Here is an 8,904-nt window from a genome sequence, read left to right on the forward strand (position 1 = left end):
TGAACTCTTGGAAAACTTTGTTAATTCCAAATAACCTCTGATTGACCTTGAACGGTACAAATGACCTATGACTTGGGTACGTACCTGAACGTAGAATTTTTCGCTCTATCGATTGCAGATGTAAAAAAGGGGGTTTCCATTAAAAAAAATAAAGTTGACCTTCAAAAAGCCATGAAGGTCAACTTCAAGGTCAAAATAACGATTACCATTGAATTCCACGTTGAAATTTACTTCCGAAATTACACTGAACTCTTGGAAAACTTTGTTGATTTCAAATAACCTCTATCTGACCTTGCACGTTACAATTGAACTATGACTTGGGTACGTAGCTAAACGTAGAATTTTACTTCGGGAATGACCTTCACTTTCTTTAAATATATTTTACCTGAGGAAATATATAACCGGCCCGGGACTTTTTAGACACCCTATATATTGTAACCCGCGATTTTTACATTATTTTTATTTAAAAGTTCAAGCTAACCTATCTTGACATTAGGATCTCGATGCCCTGTGCTAAATTTATTTTCTAATGAAAATTACCTTTATTCGTAAATCTTTGGTCATTTAAATTTGGCTAACTATTTATCTAACCTAGAAATGATTTTTCCCTTTAAAATCATGTCATTTAACATTTTATCTAGCTTACTCCTTCTCGAGGGTAGATTCTGTTGATTGGGTGGACTTGGTAAAAATAGTTAGATAAGGATGCAATTAATAAATTGTAATCGGAAAGTTCTAATTACGTCTTCAAAAATAAAAGGGGATCTCTGGAGAGAAGAATAAGCTTCTTATTTTGAATTTAAGAACATTAATTTTATTCAAAAGCCTAAACTAACCTATCTTTACACAAGGATCTCTAAGCCCTGTGCTAAATATATATTTCTTATAAAATATATCTTTATTCATAAATTTTTAGTTGTTTAAATATTTTTTTCAGATTAGTTTCGTATAATTGTTTGCAACTCGAGCCGTCCAAATTATCTGAAGCTATGGGTTCCTCGCTTAAGATTCTAATTCTATTCCAGTTTCACGCGATGTTCATTTTGTCAGAAAAATTACGCAATATTGTATAGAATCGATTAATCTCTAAATTCAATTTAATCTACGATACGAGATCTCTTCCTGACAGTACACTAATCTTCAAGGATCCAAACTATTATTATTCTATCTCTTTTTCGATTTAATTAACATTTTTTACACTTGCAAAGAAGGAAGGAAAATTGCTGTCGGGAGCAAATATGTAATAAAGACCTTTATTTCACACGGAGTGACTATTCTAAGATTTATTTATGATACTACGACGTTGTATGAAAATACAAAAAGGGTAATTAGGCCCTAATTTTATTACCTACTTAAAGTTGTGAATATGGCCGCAGTCTCTATATTATTTAATCTACCTCAGTGAGGCGTAGAACGCGCGTGCCTGCAAATGAGTTGAAGCTTAGGTTGTGAGTTGCTCGGACCGCAGGAAGCTTTTTTTATAAATACGGCGAATTTAGGACTAAGCTGACGCTACGAAGTGTATTCCTGAACCGACCCTAGCCAGATTTGTGACTTCCGTTATTTCGAAATTTTGGAAATATGGACCCGGCGTCCCTTTTAGAATATTTCAGAGATATTTCTCTCTTTTTCTTTACTTCGCTTCTTCTGACTATCATTCAGTTATGATTGCTTCCGGAACAGATGGAATAGCAAACTTGCTCATCTGGATCAAATAACATGGAAGGCTCTCAGAAGCTATTGTTATAAAATTTCACTCTGAAATCGCTCTAGTCAAGTAATCAAGTTAAAGTCTCTTTTTTGGAATATTTGGAGAGATGAATCGGCTTTGTATACTTTAAGACGACTCGTACTCTTTTTGGTAGAAGTTAAACTTACGTAATATCGTACGATTGGGTGTCGTCAGAGTTTGCGCTCCCATCTTCCTCCTGTGAAAGGCATCTTTTCAGAGGACTTGCACAGGAGATAGCATTTTTGCCTAACTTTAGACTAACCCTTGCAACTTGCAGGTTTCAACTGTCCCCAAATTGAAATGAACGCTTGACAGTGTAAGAAAAGTAATAAAAAGAATTTTTAAAAATGTGTTTTGGACGATACAAAGAGAGGTGAACGCTGTTGCAACCCTTTCAGTCAAGAGTTGTTCAGTTGTGGATTTCTGCGGAGATCGCTCTACCCGAAGGCCCAGTTGTCGTTAATCGGATAATTTTGCAACGGATTCCAGGTATGGTAGTTTTCGAAATTTTGCCTCGTCTCATTCAGGTAGATCTCTTTGGGACCTATTTCCACCTGTTGCCTTCCGCTCCGTCACTGTCTGTATTTAGGCGTGGGCGTTTCGCAGGTCGAATGTCCTTGTTGGTGATGATTTCCTCCGCCAATACATAGTATCGGCTCCTTCTAACGGCATAAATGCACTTCGGTTTCTTGGTGTTGGCTTTCTCTTGTGTTATCTCCAGCCAGCTTTTCTCTTCATTTAAGAGCACCAGTGACTCGTCCAGGTCAGTGATCGATTTCTCAACTTCCTTCTTCTTATCCTGTAGGTTCAGATATTCTAGGGCATGAATCTGCATGATCTCGTCGGCCACTTTACGCTCCTTCTCACCTTTATCTGAGAATCTCATATTAATTTCAGCTTTTAATATTGAGGGTTTCGGAGATCTCGTGACGTTCTCTTCTGCTGCAGGTTTCATTTTCTTTTTCTTATTTTTCTTTTTGTTCTTGCTCTTAGCAGCACGAGATACTCGTATTTCTAGTACGAGTCGCTCTTCGTCAGTCATTGGAGGTCGGATGTGTTTGATTTCTGGAATTAAATCATCTCTGCCCGCGTATCTCCTCCTGGTATTCTTCGGTACCTTCAGGGCCGTTGCCACGGATACTGAAATGTGGGATTTACGCCACAAATTTGGATAATCATTGGCAATTTCTCGTGACTTTTCGATTTGAACCTTACAACTGTTATGGTCATATTCGACTTCACAGTCTTTCTCCTTGTCTAAATTGCATTACACTCCTACACAGGGGTAGGAGCCTTTACATTCAAAGGAAGTGCTAGCGTCTGGAATCTTGGGCTTTCGGCTCGTTACCGACCTACCGGAAATTTTCACAGCTGCTAGAACCCATCGACTATCCGAGCTGCATTTTCTTCACTCGCACTTTCTATTTTTCTTTGACATTTCCTTAGGTCGTTCGCGTGGTACTGCCCTCTCTCTCGGTCGTGATCGGTACTACCCAAAATGTATACGTTTGTCGCTATTTATTTTCTGATTTTGTACGGGCTTTCATACGAAGCGAGAAACTTCACCATTGCACCTGTTTGCGCGGTTGAAGCGTTTCACGCTTTGGTCAGTACCCATTCACCTTCTCGAAATGCGATGCCCTTCTTTTTTGGATTTAACCGATCGAGTAGCTTCTCACATTTGTTTTTAATTAATTCCTTGAATACCACCAATTGTTCTTCGCCGTTTGTTGGGGGGTCGGGTGGTGTGCGCAGTAGGAGGTTAGGGCACCACCTTTTAGGTCGTCGTCCCCATAGTGCCTCGTAGGGTTCTACCTCTGTGGTGTCGTGGGGAGATTCATTAATGATTGTCTCAATTTTTTCCAGCTGAGAGTACTAACCTCTGTGTCTATCGGCGGGGGGGGGGGGGGGGGGGGGGGGGGGGGGGGGGCAGGCGTGTCCTCAAGAGTCGCGCTAGTTTTCTATTGACCCTTTCCACCATATTTGCCTGTGGATTACGAATGAAGGTAGGGACAATCTGTATATTTCGTTCTTCAAGCGCCTCCCTCCATCTATGACTCGAGAATTTGGCAACTCTGTCTGAGAGCACCTTTTGCAGCATCCCTATGTCTTTAATGAACTCGTCTAGTTTTTGTAGAGCCATTTCACTGGTGGCTTTACGCATTGGGTATAGTTTCGTGTATTTTGTAAATGTAGCTACCATTACTAGGATGTTCTCCTTTAAAAATTTTGAATCGCGTTTGATGTTCTTCGTTTTTTTAAAAATGTTCCTTCATCAGCTGTTGCGTCTTTTATCCTGTAGTTGTTGTTGTGGAATGTTGCGAATGTGTTGTTCTACCTCCAGCGTCCATCGATAGCTGAGTGCATTGATTGTCACGCGTGTTTCTCCACGATTTTTCTTGTAGCTTTCGCTATCGAGAATTATGGACATTTAAGTGTTCGACTTGCCAGAGTTATAATTTCTTTTTCTTGATTTTTATTCAGTAGATATAGGACAGCTCCGAGTGCGTAGTTGTTCGCATTTGTTTCTAAATAAAATTATTTTCTTGAATCTGGAAAGTAGAGCATAATGGAATTTCCAAAGAGTTTTTTGGTTCTTTTGAAGCTCTCTTGTACTTCTTTTTCCCATATCCAAATTGATCTCTTTTTTATTAATTTTAGAAGTGGTAGCGTTTCGGCAGCACTTTCCTTACTGAATTTTAAATAAAAATTTATTAACCTCAAAAAAGCCTCGCAACCATTTTACAGTACGTGGTGCTGGAAAATCATGGAAGTTGTTAATTTTATCCGGATCTGGTTCAATACCTTCTGTCGTAAGTATGAAACCTAGAAACTTGGTCTCTTTCTTGAAAAATGAAATTTACATGAATTTAAAGTAAGGTTATTTTTCTCTAGTCGGTCTAAAATTTCATTTAAGTGCTCTAAGTGAGTCTCGTGGTCTTCCTATGTGATGAGATTGTCATCAACGATGAAATTAATTCATCGCCGAGACCCTGTAACGCGTAGTCAAGTCCTCTAACAAGTGCGGCTGTGCTGATTGTTAGTCCGCGTAGTACGATACGAAACTAATAGCTTCTTCTTCCACGGTATTGGAAGGCCGTGTGTTCTGAAATGAATTCGGATGCAGAGGTACTTGCTAAAAACTGCTTGTTATATCTAAATTAGATATGACATGCATTCCTTCAGAATTCTGGAAAAGAACTTCCGCTGGTTCTAGACACTCCCAGTCCTCAATTAGAATGTCATTCAATTTCCGTGCGTCTAGACATAAGCGGAATGTTCCATCTTTTTTATTACAGGCACTAGAGGGTTAATGTAGAGGCTGTTTGATCGTTGTATACTTCCTAATTTCATCATTCGTTGGACCTCTTCCTCGACTTTCTCCCTGTGTGCCATTGGAATCGGATAGCTTCTTCCGGTGAAGAATTATCTTCGCACTTTTAGTTCGCGTTGATATTGTAGTAAAAATCCAGGCTTACGTCGAAATACTTGTAGGTGCTTCTATAAGATTTCACCGAGTCTGCTCTCTTCGTCTTTTGTCAAGTTTTGACTCTCCTTAATTTTCATCTTTATTTCCTCTCGAGTCACGTTCAATGGGATTTCCTTTCCTACATGCTCCTCCTCTTCTAGTTGTTCTTCACCTATCAACTCAGTTTCCGATGCTGATTCCAATAAACATAGGTTACGATTTCCATTTTGCGTGCTCGTGTTCTCATCTTGTAGAATTCGACTAGCGGGCTGTCCCTGCAGATACGGAAACATGGGAAGCCTCGCATCGTGATCATATTTGCCTTATATTAGTCCAATACATCAATTCCAATGATGCACGTACTTGAGAGGCGTGGTACCACCAGAAATGCTAATTGGACTATAATGTTTGGCAGTTTTAAATCGGCCTAGATTTGCCGGTTAAGACGCACAACCTTCTCCCCCAAGAGACCAGCTACAGCGACACCTGCTAACAGTAGACCAGGATAGCGACTAAACCGCTTCTTGTTTGCATTCAGAAATTCCTCTGAAATGCAGGTAATTTCGTCGCCTGTGTCGATTAGTGCTTTTGTTATGATGCCGGCTATGTGAATGTTTGCCGTGTAACATCTAGATTTTTTTTTCCCATGTACGTTGCTTGCTCCATCAATTCTTCGAGGGTATTTGTTAACATGTGTGTGACGTATCTGATTTCTTGCGCCACCTCAGCTTTTGTCTGATTCGTGCTCATTGACATGGCTCCAGATTTTTTCCTGCTTCCGAAGATGGCTCTATTCATTGATACTCTTCATTTTCTTGCTCGCACTGAGCCTCAACATCTATATGAGGGACTCTGTATGTTGGCTGATATCGCGACTGCCTACACGAGCTTCCTTCAAATGCGACGCGCTGCCCCTCCCCCACCCGTGTTTTGTCTAGGATAGTTTTCGTTTTGGTTTGTGTTCCTTCATGTGTATGGATTTTGATTTCCAGAATCTCGCGACAAGTAGCCATGATTTTAACCATCCTTATTTTCATAATAGCTTCCGTTTCTGTTCATAATCCGATCGAATTCCAAACCGCATAACCAGCCGTTATGCGGTTCGGACAGGGATTTTTCGATCCATTATTCGGCGCCGCATGCTCGTGGGCGTAACACTTCCCAATATTGTTTTAATTGGCAGAGATAACGCATGGGACTAACTTCGCCATTGAACTCAGGCAGTACGTACTTTACATTGGATTTAGGCATTTGGATCAGGTCATAAGTTCCTATAAAAAATGCAAGCAACAAAAGATATGTATTTCGATAAGATCTACAACTTTTATTTGAAACACTTTTTTCAATGTTGCTCATTAGCTGAGATAAACTTAAAAAACAATGGGCAGGGGTGTGATCTTACATTATTTCTATGACCAGTCACAGGGGTGCCTTTCCGCCCCCACGGGGCGTTGGAAAATGGGCAGGGATAATCAAATATAAAAAAAATATGCGCTTCAAAATAATCCAACCATCTCGCGGTGAAGAGCGTGAGTAGGCAATAAGCCGAAACGCGCTAGCATCCGGATAAAATTCTTAAAGTTATCGACGTAACGCTTATTAACTGCTACTAAAAGAAGATGCACTTGAAGACTCCTTCGGCCCATGTAAATGACAGGTATTTTATTTTTTAGAGTTTTTAACGCTGCTAGAAAAAGTATTGCCATTACTCCGTGAGTTTCTAATGCAAATTTTAACATAGAATCCGAATGGGGGTCTTTACAAATACTTTGCAGAGGCTCCATGTGGTTCCTTCGGTCCGCCAGGGTTATTGCTACTAATTCATGCAAAAAAAGATAAAATTCCGGAGCCCTTTTTCTCTGAGGCTCTTGGGGCCTCTTAACCCCCAGTCCGCCCCTGGCAGGTTTTACAGGACAAACCAAGCCGATGACTGTTATTACTCAATCACAAATATTTATTTTTTCTTATACTGTTGGCCCCTGTAGTTTCCCATAGAACTGTTCCTTCGATTAAAATAAGCTTATCACGGAGTTCTTCGTTGACCTCGCTGACGTAAAAATTTTCTACAAGGTTGTCACCTTTCGAGATACTTTTTTTAAGAAAACAATCCAGTTTCACTTCTTGGAAGTGTCTTTTGATTGCACAGGGCCACAAGATAAGGTCCATATGACCTTATGCCTTATGACCTTATGTCATTTGGAGGTCATCTAGAGGTCAAATACTTTTTCTAATCTCTCGGGTGATTTCTTAGCTAGGAACGGGTCTCGAACTAGTGGACCTTTACGTTTTTAGCGTCGCTGTTCACGATCCCGGTGTCCATATGACCCCATTACATCGAGATCGAGATCAAATGAAGATCAAACACCTTAATTCTATTTATGCAGTTTTTTTGATCCCGGATCGACCTATGAAGGTCGTTTGGATGTCATCTAGAGGTTAGATCCTTCTTTTAATCTCTCGGCTGATGTTTTGGCTAGGAACGGGTCTCGAACCAGTGGTCCTTTACGTTTTTGGGGTCGTTGATCACGATCCCGGTGGATGTGATTTCGTGAAATTACATCATTTTACGAAATCACATTCAACTATTGAGCATTTTCACTGTGAGCGACGACCATAGATTTGACCTACAAGCCGTCCTGGCAGGCACAAGAAACAGTAGCCGTACGATACAGGGACTCGGAAACCCAGTATCGGCGATTGTTCAGGGTGAGCACGCGGGCCCGCAATCGTCGTCATCATGCGACCGCAGCTCTAATTTGGTGAAAAACTTGGCCCTTTTAGAGTCTAATATTACAAGTTCATCAACAACCTCATGTTATCATCGACTAAACAACTTTTGCGTTGTTTGTCGGAAATATGTCATCACGAATCAGGGGAGGCAATTTAAAGATACAATGCCAAAAGATCATGACGCTGATTGCTATTTCTGCTTGACCAATACATCTGGGTACAATAGAAAGAATAATTCTACAATATTATATGCATCTGTCCCATCTGCAACTCATGCTGTTTTAATCAGCATTGAACAGGTTGAAAGTGAACATCAGATATTTACTGACGAAGTCTCTTTTAAAACAGAAACTAATGATACAGATAGAAGAATGTCATTTGAAGAATTCGAAAATTAGCAAAATGACGAGCAAAATCAATCGCAAAAATCAGAAGATTGTCAGCCCGGCAATTCTCATGGTTGTACTCAAGATGAGCTAAGTGACTTGGTTCGAGACGCAGGACTTTCGAAAGAAATTTCCAAACTCGTAGCTTCTAGATTACGGAAATTATTCTCTAAAGCAAAGGGTTTGGTTTATTGCAATGATGTTGAAGGACTGATAAATGAGTATAAAAGTGTTCAGTATGTAGCTAGTGACTGGCGACTATTTATTGATGCATCAATGAGGAGTTTGAAAGCTGCCTTACCTCACAATGGAAACATATATGCCCCTATACCCGTTGGTCATTCAGTAACCTTGAAACATCAATACAATAATCTCTATTTTATACTCGAAAAATTAAAGTATGATAGTCACAAGTGGCAATTACTTGCAGATTTGAAAGTAACCAGTATTTTATTAGGTCAACAAAGCGGAAACACAGAGTATCAATGAACCATCAAATATCCAGGATCAATGAACATACTACCAAAAACGAAGAAATTTCTCCCTTACGTTTGAGCTTGAATAATTTTATTGTAAAATACTCTTTT

The sequence above is a fragment of the Belonocnema kinseyi genome, chromosome 1 (assembly GCF_010883055.1).
Source record: "Belonocnema kinseyi isolate 2016_QV_RU_SX_M_011 chromosome 1, B_treatae_v1, whole genome shotgun sequence".
In the NCBI taxonomy this organism is placed as follows: Eukaryota; Metazoa; Arthropoda; class Insecta; order Hymenoptera; family Cynipidae; genus Belonocnema; species Belonocnema kinseyi.